At 34.6% G+C, this 12,818-nt stretch overlaps 1 protein-coding gene across 18 annotated transcripts in view; it reads right to left on the bottom strand.

Annotated features, from left to right (window-relative positions):
* SK (small conductance calcium-activated potassium channel) overlaps positions 1 to 12,818 on the bottom strand; it is a 256,721-nt gene that overhangs the window by 79,902 nt on the left and 164,001 nt on the right. The gene's annotated exons all lie outside the window — the stretch shown is intronic.

Below are 12,818 nucleotides of genomic sequence, written 5' to 3'. Positions count from 1 at the left end.
TTTGTATTAGAAGCCTGTTTTAAAGTAACTGGTTTTACTTAAAATTATGATATTTTGAGTTCATAGTATGAGAAAGTTCCGTTAGCATTTTTGATCTTCATAAAAAATCATATTTAATTTAAGATTTCACAATTATAGAATAGAATACACGTAGAAAAGCAAGTTGCGTGGAAATAATATCTTTCAAGCGACCCAACATCCGTACAAACCTTGTGCACCATCAAAGTAGCTCGTATTACCTGACATATTACCTTACATGTCCCACCCACCTGGGGACCTTATGACGAATAACAGTTTTATATTACGCACGAAACTTCGTAAAATCTTCGCCCCTATACGTCTACATAGCTACGCCTCAATGGCGGTCCTAAGAATCAGTTGAGCCTTAACAAATGGTTAGCTATAAAAATAAATAAAACTTTGGGCGTGGGCCGATTTTTATCTTGGGCCTAAGAAAGGGAAGTACTCGGGGTCAATTCACTCGCAACCTCCTCTAGTTACATTTTCACCCGATAATAGGTCTTGCGTGAAATAAGGATTGTTGCGAAATTAGGATATTAAGTGCCTTATTTTCGGATAAAAACTGGGTTCAGACCGCATCAAGATTTGGGTCAATGGTTTGAAGACAGAAACAGAAAGAATTTCTTTTGTTCCGTGAGAATATATCAGCAATTCCTTTGGTATTTTTTTCGATGTGTATTGACGCATAGTGGTATTTGTATACGATATTTCTACAACTCGTAAATCTATATTATGTGTTCTTCCAAGGAATATAACATAGATAACACACGATAAATGGACTAACAACAGATACAGATAAACATAGAAATAATACTAATGTCAACAATAAATAACACAGATCCGGTAAAAAAATATAATCGCTTTCATCTTCCTTATTCCCGATTTTAACATCGACCTTCTGAACAAAGTTCCTACTTGCTACGTTTCTATTGAGTAAGGTAAACTGAAACCACTAACTAATTTACGTACAAATTTCTTTGTCTCATTATCTATTCGTTTGTTCTACGAGAAACAAATAGAGGTCCCTAATTTTCCGGTAAATTACGTCTATTATCAAAGTTACCATATTGAAACACTTGAACTTTCTCTTTAGTAACAAAGCTAGGTGAAGCTAATGTAAAATTGGAATAGGTTTTCGTGGACAATTATGACTACAAATAAACAGTAGCAAGTTCAAGGAGTATAGATTTGAATATTCAAAAGCAGGCCTCGAGCCATTTAGAACAAAAACGAATTTGAATTCGACAGTCTCGTCGGAATTGCCTTCAATTAATCTGAACGCAGTAGCTTCTAATTTACTCACTGAGTTAGAGAAATGGAACTCGAAAACTTCTTTTAAAGACACCAAAAAGACAGTTGAAATCAATTTGGAAGCAAATGATAACGTTGTAACGAAAAACGCTTAAAAGGTTCGGGAACTTTCGTGGCTGAGTAGCTGAGACTTTTGTACTGAGATTTCTAGTATCGTAGCTGTCGTGATATATGGCGCACATAAAACGTCTCTAGCTAGTATTGAACACCCGACCGTAACGTGGAAGACGTTTTGCGGCCTCGGATTGGGGATGGAAACAAAACATTTAGATCTACCACTTTAGTCAAAGAAATAAAATGCTACCCGAAATCTGGAAGCCTATTTATGCACCGACTTTACCTACAACAAAAACATATACGCAGTAGGCTGAGAAGAATAATAATCTCATGATGTAATATAATGTAATAAACAAATTGTACCAACAATTTTGAAATACGGTTGACTACGAAAAAAGAGACGAAAATCCGCGGAACGTGTAATGAAAAAAGGGAAAATACAGTCACCTAATTTAGGCTTAACGATGGCAAACATCTTGTGCCTAGCGGTAGAATCAATCAGCGGTTAGTAGGAAAATGGAGACGAAATTCTGATTAGCCCAACCTTCGGAAGGGCTTTAGCATTATTTACTTGGTTTAGATACGAACAATGTTTATTCGTTTGTATATAAACGTCGATCTACGAAATTGTGGGGACGATTTAATTAAACTTTAGTTGATGTTCTTTGACGCCGTCAGTTTTGTAAATTATACGTCTACAAAGCTTTGATATTGAATAGTTGAAAGCGTAGCAGTTTATGCTTCACAAGTTATTTTAGAGCACAAACTTATATAAAGTATCGATGTTAAAACGCCATGTATCAAATGTACTTCAGCAAAAATAAAGACACAGTTCGCAACTGTAAATCTATAAATTGCTATAAACGTAAATACCTACAAAAATAATTGCTAAAGTAACCAAATTCATTTCTCCCGCTCATATCCAATGTTATTTATAAAAGCTACAGCGAAGTTAAGTTAATATACCATCTAAGTACAGATAATGGGTTTCGTTCCAAAATGATATTCTTTTAGGTACAGCAAATTAATATCTTTACAGAAAGCCTTTGAGATCATCTCGTCCCCCGATATTAAATATGTTTCACATGCTCAAATTGTTTTGCCTTAAAATATTCCTGTATTATAAGTTGCTCTTTCATCTAACGTTACAAACGAAACTTTGTAATTGAAATACTTATGTTTTAGCCCCGCGCCCAAAGGGAAGCTTTGGACCTACATACCCGCAAACTATCCCCACTTAGCAATATCATTATTCTTTATACTTATAATAGAGAAGGATAGTTTGACGATTCATATCTTAGAAGACTTGTAGGTGTTGTTTCTGGACAAACCATATTTAAGGATCGATTATAGTCGGACTAGATGGTGATTCAGACAATAATTGTCAGTAGTGGTAGCCCAGTAGGCGAAATTCTACTATAATTAGTTTAGTAAGTAAGTAAGTTACTTAATATATAAATGTATGACATTCAGTAAGACCTCAATTAACATATAAACCTGTGGCTCGATTCTCTACTACTATCGGCTACCGACAACCGAACTGTCATAGAGAAATTTTGTATGAAAATCTGATCAGCGCCTCTGACGGTCGTCGTAGGAAATATTTTGGCAGTACATTCTAATTCTAAATGTCAAAATTTGGATAGCTAGCCGGTGGTCGGTAGTCGATAGTAGTAGAGAATCGAGCTACGGTACTCTATGTTAATTGAGGTCAGTGCACTATGTATAGTATATAGACAAATGTCAAATGCATGGTATTGTCTGTAATGTTTTCTTTATTGCTTCACGACTTCACATATTAATTAAATATGTATACAGATTCCTACTTTAAGTTTTATGTGACTTATGACGGATGGTTTTATTTTGTAAAATTAAGTATCTAAGCCTTTATATATCTTTTAAGTGTCAAATGTCACGGTAACATTGGAATCTGACCAAGAGAAACAAAATGCAGTAAAAGAGTAAAATGTTTTAAAGTGTTGTAAAATTTTAGTTAAACGGCTGAGAGATTTTGAGACTGATATTTATTTTGGCAACAGAAAATACGACAACAAATAAAACAGGAGCTTTCTACAATATATCTAATATCACACGGTCAACCCATTATGTAACCAACATAAATATTTTTTTATTAAAATATGAAACCTATTATCAAATACTTCAACCAACTCTTTGTAAAATGCAAAAACTCAGATTGAATTTTTAACACAAAGCTTAAAAATATTTTAACAGGATAAATATAAAGAGAAAACTTTTCTGTTTATGTACAATAAAGTGTTAAAGTTTTCAAAAAAGTGTCATAAAGATTTACCTTGAAGTGTTTTAAAACAAGGGCTCTAAACAAGTTTAAACTCGGCTTTCCTTTTTGAGTGAAACATCGCCCGAGCGAGAAAGATTTCTGTTTAGTTGAAAATATTTTACTTTAAATAGAACTACGTAGGCGTAACAATAACAGTATAATTTATTAAAATGCTGTCAGAATTAAAACCGTAACGCCAAGATCACAAACACCAAACTGAATAAGTTATAACTTCCGCAAAGCTGCTAGAGAGACGGCGTCGGATATCGCACTTAGCAGATAGACACTTTACCAAAACGGAGGAGGCTGTTAATTTTGACAGTAGAGCCGGTACAACGACTGGCGACATATAGACGAAAACAAAGCCATAATTTCATACCGAAGATGTATGTATTTGGGGAGAGAGTCCTCCGTTGTTTATACGAAATAAGATTGGTAGGATAGTGACGAAAATAAGGTCCGGGATATCCATCTAGAGGAAATTTGCTCTTGCCCTGATATGTAGATATGGTCTATCCGGCCTATATCGCCGTCAGTTGTGAAAGGGTTGAAATTGTTTACATGTACCCGTTTTGACAAAGATCCTCAGATATAGGCTAATGTAATTTAAACCTGTTACTGCGGTACCATCTCTGTTGCTTTTGTCTCGGAAATTGTAATAGGCTTAAGAAATAGTCACGAGAATTTCGATGCAAATAAGGTAAACAGATATCGCAAAATGTGATTGCGTACGCTGGCTTCATTTCGTGTTTGTTTCCTTATACCCAAACAAAGAATTAAAGGAACTTCTGGTGCTCTTTGTTCATATGCTGTGCTAAAGTTTAGTACCTAACTTCCTTTATTTCCTTTTCGTATAATATTTTTCTGAACTATCACGAGTGCTTAAAATCTTTCTGTGGCTTACAGCGCGGCACATACATTTTGTCTTGTGAAGTTTTTAAAAGCTTGCCATTGCAGCGTCTCAAGAGTTTATATCCTTTGACAACTTTTGTATTGTGTTCAGTGTTATTATCTTCTTTCCTTTGAGTGAGGGTATTAGTCAGTTCTATTATTTTATTTTTATTCATTTCGAGTTCAACAAAGGTATTTTTATCGTTACAAAGAGCATTTTTCTTTTCAAAGTTTATTTTTATAAGGTTTTATTACGGTTTTTTATGAAAGCTTCATTGAACGCCAGGCTGTGTGCGTGTCTAGTCGGTATTAACTTATGAGAGTTGTAGTGTAACTCATATCATGTGTGCATTTTAAAGGGCTGAAGGAATTATTTGTGGCCACGTCCCTTTGAAATAGACCGGTCTCGGCACGAAATGTACATGACCTTTGTTGTGTTCAATGCATATATCGTGTTTAAGTGACATACGAGCAAATAAATAAATAATGTACCTTATTATAATACAATTTTTTTTTTCATGCTCGACCAAATATTATCTTCATTACTCTTTAAGTGGTCTATCCGTTCTGTCAAAAAATCAGGTCAATGATGCTAATTTCAGTAACGCGATTCAGTACCTTGATTCTCTACTACTATCGACTACCGACTACCGTACCGCGATTCTGTACACCTATCGAGTATCGATTATCGACTCGCTATCGAAAAATTTTGTATGAAAAATTGATCAGCGCCCCTAGCGGATTTTCGCAACAACTATGTTCTTCAATGGCGCCATTTTCCACGAAACATTAAAATAAAATGAAATTAAATAAATATTTTTTTTGCTGGAGCGCACTTAGGGGCAATTCGAAATTCGAATTTCGAAATAAAATATTCTTTCCATTTTTAATTTTAATAAATTATTTTAATAATCTTTATTGGATAATTTTAGGAAGACGAGGCCAACGAGGCTGAAAAGATATTGTCTTCTTTGCCTGCTTCAATGTAGAAAAAAAAAGACGCTGATTCTTTTTTTGTGTTGATAATGTTTCGTTAAACAACATTAACTATGATATTTTTATGTTATTGATTTATTTTTACTAATACCGTTTAAAGTAGACTATAATTATTATTTATGAGAATAATACCTTTCATGATTATTTTTATCCACTATATAATATATTTAAAATTAGTTTATACACAATTATTACCAATAATTTTTTTTTAAAGAACAAATTTTCAGAACGAATCTTTTTCTCACTTTAAATGTCAAGTTTTCGATACTCGATAGCTCGCGATTCTCTGCCGGATTGCTGCCGGTTTCCTAACGAGTCGCTCGATAGCAATGTATGGTACTCGATAGTGTGACGTTAGTATCGAATGTACAGAATCGAGGTACTGGTTAGCTATCCAAATTTTGACATTTAGAATGTACTGCCAAAATATTTCCTACGACGACCGTCAGAGGCGCTGATCAGATTTTCATACAAAATTTCTCGATGACAGTTCGGTTGTCGATAGCCGATAGTAGTAGAGAATCGAGCCACAGTACAGTCGGTGCTGTCGAGTATCGAAAGTTTGACATTTAGAACGTACTGTCAAAATAGGTCGTACGACGCTCGTTAGAGTCTTTCAAGATTCAAAAAGTTTTAAACTCTCATATTAAACAAGTACCTAAGTTCTGAGACTATTTTGCACTTAGAATTTAAGTTCAAATATTATGAAGTTTTGGTGACTAGTGATTCAAATCTGACGTTTTCTGAAATTTATAGCGTATATTAAATTAATTGCAGATAAGACTGTTCATCATTTTTATGTCCACGGAAACTTCAATTTAAAAGCGTCGAGCAAATCGCTCAGGACTGAAATATTGAACGAGAGGATATTTTTTTTTACTCACAAATCTTTACGATACGGAGAACGAACGAGAAGAAACTTTTTGATATTCTTTTAAGAAAAGTATGATAAAGGAGTAGGTCAGCTTGGGTGAATTACCGAACTACTGTTGCGTGCATCAGTAGCGCAGTTTTCTATCACAATCGACTTTGACAACCGGTTAGCTATTGAAAAATTTTGAAAAAAATCTGACAATCCCCTTTTCTAGGAGCTGTTAGAACTACCATTGCAGCCCATATACTGAAAAGTGTGTTATAAATATGAATATTTCTCCCGATATTTCATTAATGTCATCGAGTATTGCAACTTGCCTATAAATTAAAAATCGCACCTTTATAAGCCGTTGCAATCTAAATTTAATTCAAATCAAAATTATATTTTTGGACATCATCAAAAATCCTATAAACAAAAAAGAAAAACAAACATTCCGCGTCATCATTCAAAAGCTTTGTCAGTATTCATTTGTTGACCTTCAATCTAAATATGAATACATCACCTGGCTTGTTTGCTGTTCACTTAACTACAAACATCGGGCAAACACGCCGGATATCCCCTTTCACCCTTTCACGTGGCACTGAAAATATTTCACTTTGTTTACTTAAGTTTACATTATGCAGAGCTAAAGGCTCATTCAACGGCCGTAATTATTTTATGAAAACACCCTTTTACTTGTCCACTATTACTTTCATGTGGGCACACAAACATTAGTGGGGTAGTTATATAAATTTATATGGGACGTTAAAAAAATACGTCACCATAGCATTGTTAAAAATGTTATGTTAGAGATTTCTTGTATTTTTTACAACATTTTCTTACATTTTATAGACATGTATGTAATGTAAGAAATATATTAGCAGACCCGCGCAGCTCCGCTCACGCTTTCTTGATTTTTTTAATACCGCGCATTTTCAAATTTATTCACCTTTTACACCTTCTCTGGACTTCCACGAATAATTCAAGACCAAAATTGATTGATATTCCAAATATTATAATTTGATATATTATGCCTATGTATAAAACAAAGATGTAGGTTTATACCTACGTACAATGATATCCAAACAGTTTTTAGAATTCTTCTTGTGGTTGCCCTCAATATATCGCTACAATTACACGAGTAACTAGTTCAGAAAAATATATTTATTTGCGTGCAAACATTACTACTATTTACGGCACAATGCCACTCTCCACTTTCAATATTTATTGTAATCTTGGAACGAGTAATATAAGGGCACTTGTTTATTACCGTTTCTTTATGTGGAGTTTGAACGCGTTTACTAATAAATATCGAAGTTCGCTGAACCAATCAAAAGTTATTGCGGACATCTAGAAACTTTCCGAATTCACATACATCTTACAAGTACAGTAATAACTTAATGTAATGCTTTTTCTGTTTCTCAGCGTGGAACGAGAGTAAAGTGAAATGAGCCTTAACAACAAATAGCTCGAAATATATTAGGTTTACGTTGAATTAGGTATGTTATTGATAGTAAACCATAAAATTTTCATAAAGTAAGCTTAAGGATTCTTACTAATTACTACGTTTTACCCTTCTGAAGTTTTCTCTTGAGGGACATGATCATCAAACTGCTAGGTCGAGTCTAACTAAAGCATTAAAAAATAATAGCTTATTACCCAAGTACTAATTGGGTAAACCGACAAACACTACACATAACACCGTCTAAATTGGTCCAGCAGTATAAACACTATGAAAGAGCAATATTCATACACATACGTACTTTTACACGTTCTGCGAAATCCCTAACCCTTTCTCAGGGGCTCCCAACCTTCGGGCAAAAACGAGGAAAACGGAGTAATAGAGTTATTAGGTTCAAAGCTATATTGACACAAGCGTCTCTATCAAAATAAATGGCAACATTGAGCCTGCCTCGTAAACGACGTATAATAAACTTCGCAGCATGGTTGTCCGTTTTCACAAATCGGTTGGAAGGTTAAACATAATATAAGGCGGTGCTCGCCATCATTTCATGCAAATGACTGTTTAAAAGACGTAAATAAAAGTTCGTTTGAACAATTTATGGGTTCGCTAAGTATTGTGGTTTCCCTTGGAAGTATACCGCCACTATACTAAATGTGCCTAATGATCGTTTTGAATATTATAGCTCTTTTAATTTGTTATGTTCTAAATATTGTGAGTAAAAGGCGTTTGACTAATGTTATGTTGTCTACAGACAATGGAAGGACAATTGTTCTAAGTAGAACCCTGAATCTAACTGTTACTGTATGCATTATACGTCATCCCCTACGTTGTAGCGTGGGATCAGTTTTTGAACTAGAAGGTATTGTCAATGTCTGCTGCGAAACTTTTTTATATGGAATAAAGGTATAAACTTCATATAAAAATAAACACAATAAGTATGATAATTTAATATTTTAAAATTCAAACTATACCAAAGAAAAATACCCAGTTGCAAGATAAGACTGAAGAGTGATTAAAAACAAAATACATAAAAGAAAAGAGCATTGAGAATTGTTCTCTTTGTTCTAGTCAAGTCGCAGGCGAAACCGTTGACAATTGAATTGCTCCGTACAAACTGCATAGGACATTACTACCAGACAATGTCGTTACTAACGTTGGATGACAATTACCAAGACGTTCAATCTCCCGCCATATCTGTTAGAGCACTTTAAAAGATTGATACACAGTAATACAATTTTAAATGTAGCCCCGTAATTGTTCTGGAAATGAACTATTTGTAGCACACGAAATTAAGCTGTAGTGTTATTTTGTTAATAAAGAAACAACGTCAAATGTAGAACTTTTAATACGCTTTTAACCTAGACATCTGGGGCGGAAATTGAGGCAAACACTAGGAGGACCGAATTAAACTCTATGAAATTCGCCTTTTAACAAAATGTTATGGACGCAGGCAAGGACGAAATAGTATGGAAAATAATAAAAATTTAGTGCAAGTTAGAAGTTAAAAGCAAAAGCGTTAGATAATACTCAATTTCGTTTCAAAACTATGGCATTATATAGTTCGTAAAACAGACTTAGTGTAAAAACACTTTTTTTGAGTTGCGCTCGTTATTTACAATACTTTGTCTCTCAAACGTTTATTAATAAACAACGCGAAGAATTACGGGCGGCTCTTAAAGCTCATCCAGTAACCCTCTGAGCGAACGCCTCCCTGAGAAAGACGGTTACCGCTTTTTCAAGAGTACACTCGCTTTAATGAAGCAGGTAATGAGTCTCTGAGAGTCAACAGCAAACAAGTTGAGGGCGACAACGACAAAACGGGACTCTCAAAGAGCTTGAAATATTTTTAACGCGACGCAGTATTAACAACTGTAAATACTAACTGGCATGAAAGAAAATTACAACTGACAAATACGTATTGCGCCAAATTGCGGCAAATAAATAACCAAGACACTTTTTCCTCAGGACATCTTGAGCCAATGTCGTTTCCGTTAGCCAAAGTGATTTTGCATCATATTTAAAGCTGAGTTTTAAACGGCCCGGAATCTCCGCCCGTAAACAAATTAGCCGCGGCAATTTCTCAGATTGCAAAATAAGATTATTTTGCACTCATTTATAATAAATTAGCCCAAGCGAAATGAACTAGAAAAATGATGTCACCGCAAAATGTTTGCATCGCTTTTTTAAGCTTTCCTCTCACTCAACGAGCGGGTAATTTATCATTTCTTAACAAAATGAATGACGTATTGCTTGTGATGGGTCTCACTAAAGTATTTGAAGCGCTACTGGTATTTTGGGTCTAACTAAAGCATGAATGAAGACCGCATATTTTGTTGAACACTAAATTGTTACGCCTTTTAAGAGTAGACACTAGTGCCGCGTTATAACTGGTGTGGGCACAAAACTAATAACGTAATAACAAAAATGTTGTAATTTCTTTACTCGACATTCACGCACGCGATACAGCTGTTTGTCAGTGGCCTTTACACGGGGAACACAAGGGATTTCGTCGTCAAAAACAAACCGGGAAACCGGTGTCCTCGGAACTTCCTGCTTAATAAATGAATGTTTGTAGAAACGGACAGACGTTTTGTACGCTGTAAAGACTTATTAAGTGAAATTAGTATAACTTTACAACGCTTTGTTACTCAAACATTAAGAGCGGACATGTGCCTTTCTGATCAAACGAACATACTCCGTTTAGCAAATAAAAATAAGCTTTACCGAAGATTGGCGGTATAGAAAATCTAAATTTAGAGTAATGAAGTAAATGGTGATGGGAAACCGTACCAAATATAATCAAAGATAAAAAAATGATTGAAATCTTCAGTTTATTTTTCTAGAATGGCAACAATCCACTTCAATCCTGCTCACCAAGAATACGTAAAGTCTAAAAACGTTTAAGAGAGGGATATTAAAGCAAAACCCAGACCGTTCGGTTGTTATAGAGGAGTCGGGAATCCCTTTTCATGATATTCTCGAGTTTCCCTTGGAGGCGCTTTAAAAGCGATGAAGCGTAATGCCCAAACAACCAACACGAAACGAAATATCTGGAAAAATTCTGCAATACTTTCTAAAGTTAGATTTATTTCTAGCCGATATTGAATTGAAATAAATATGGAATGGGCGTCGGTTTTACGCAGTTAGACGTTCCACGAAAAATAATTTAATTTCTGATGCTTGCCCAATGGCGAATGAACAATTATCGTATTTTTTCAACCCAGTGAATTTAAGAATTTTCCAGTTATTATTGATGATTATTTTGTTTTTATCCTTTCTTTTACGAACTTGTTTCAGTACAAGATACCTTTACATTGTTATGCTCCAATATTTTTTTAAGCTGCTGTTTTTATATGAAAGATTTAAATATTTAATAAATAATGTTATCGTTACAATGTTTTACAATGTAAAACTAAAAAGTTCATACCTTGAGCAAAATATTGTCATGTTCTAAGCCTAAACATAGCACTTGTCTTCAAATATTCAAGATGGGGTAGCTACACGCATGCCGACCAGTAATTTAGAAATGGGTTGGACATGAACAACACGCGATGATGGCCAAATAAAAATGTTCCTTATTTTTTTACAACTGATGTTGTATACATCAAATATTTACTTAATGTTGCAGTCGTCCGGCGAAGGTCAAACCCATCGATGTTTTTATTCGTTAAATTTTTGATGACCGTGAAAGAATGGAATGCTAATAAAGTGGTTTGTGTTCACAAATACCACCATTGTTAGAGGTCATATTAAAACAATGCGAAACCTATGTACTGTACTATATAACTCACTGATATTTATTACAACGAAAACATTTGTTTGGTAAAAATGCACGGGATTTAGTAATCTGTCAAATAAATTCATGCAAGCCAACGATTGGGGTGAATTTTTCACTAGAACAAATGAATGCTTTTACGAAAACTGCCATCCCGATTGATTGGAAAATTGAAACATGAGTTATGATTGTTTTCCTTCGTCTTTATCACTTTGTTCGGTGTTTAACTGGTAAAAGAATATTAATATCAACTTTAGACGCTGAAATATTTTCTTTTACAAATGCTCATGTTTCAAATTCTATCCTAACGATTTAACGTTTAATAAATTGTTCACCTTGAACAAACATCCATTCATCATTCTGTCGCTATGGCTCACCGTATCTCTATTCCGCGAGTTGAGGAATGCGAAGTAGAATCAAGTGTATAGGTGTAAGAAATCCATTCTGGATGATTAGCCTTTTATCACTGTTTTCTTTTGCCGTTTACCCCTCTGTTTGTTTATTCCTAAGGGAAGAAAGGGGGCTTGATAAGCATTGTTTGGATACGGATCTTAATAACATTAGGAAGATGTATACTAATAATTTCCGCTCCGTTTTTTCGAGGCGCCTGCCTATGTTCAACGTTCAGGGTCGTCAATCATTCGCGCCATCGATTTCTGGGTACACGTGGTATCGCTTCATTGTGAGCGAGTTCTTTACGATACTAGTGTGCTCACACACGTATTCATTGTACGACTGCTCGAATATGAAATATTAGATACATGTCAGCAATGATATATTTCCGAAAAGTGTTTCTCATCGTCAATTTTATATCTAGCTACTTCTTATCACAAAATAAACTCTCAAACTCAAAACACACAAAAGTCCTCTAAGTAAAAATACGATATATTTACTTTGTGAAGAAATCTGTCAAATTTATCAAAGAAAAATCAGTGTCCAGGCAATATTTCACTCCTACACACGAAAGCCTAAATTTTTATGTCCATAAATTCAAGCGGTAAGAAACTTTCCCCTTTTCAAAGTTGCGTAAGAAAGGGCATATAAATTACGTCGCAAATACTCGCCTCTCGGGGTTTCCCGTACTAATGAAAAACAACATCGTCACAATTCGGCAAGCTCAAGTACTATAGCGAAAAAGTTTTTACTGCCT

Source organism: Anticarsia gemmatalis, chromosome 15, assembly GCF_050436995.1.
Source record: "Anticarsia gemmatalis isolate Benzon Research Colony breed Stoneville strain chromosome 15, ilAntGemm2 primary, whole genome shotgun sequence".
NCBI lineage: Eukaryota > Metazoa > Arthropoda > Insecta > Lepidoptera > Erebidae > Anticarsia > Anticarsia gemmatalis.
Note: the sequence above shows the minus strand (reverse complement) of the source record. Positions and strands in the feature narration are given on the sequence as shown.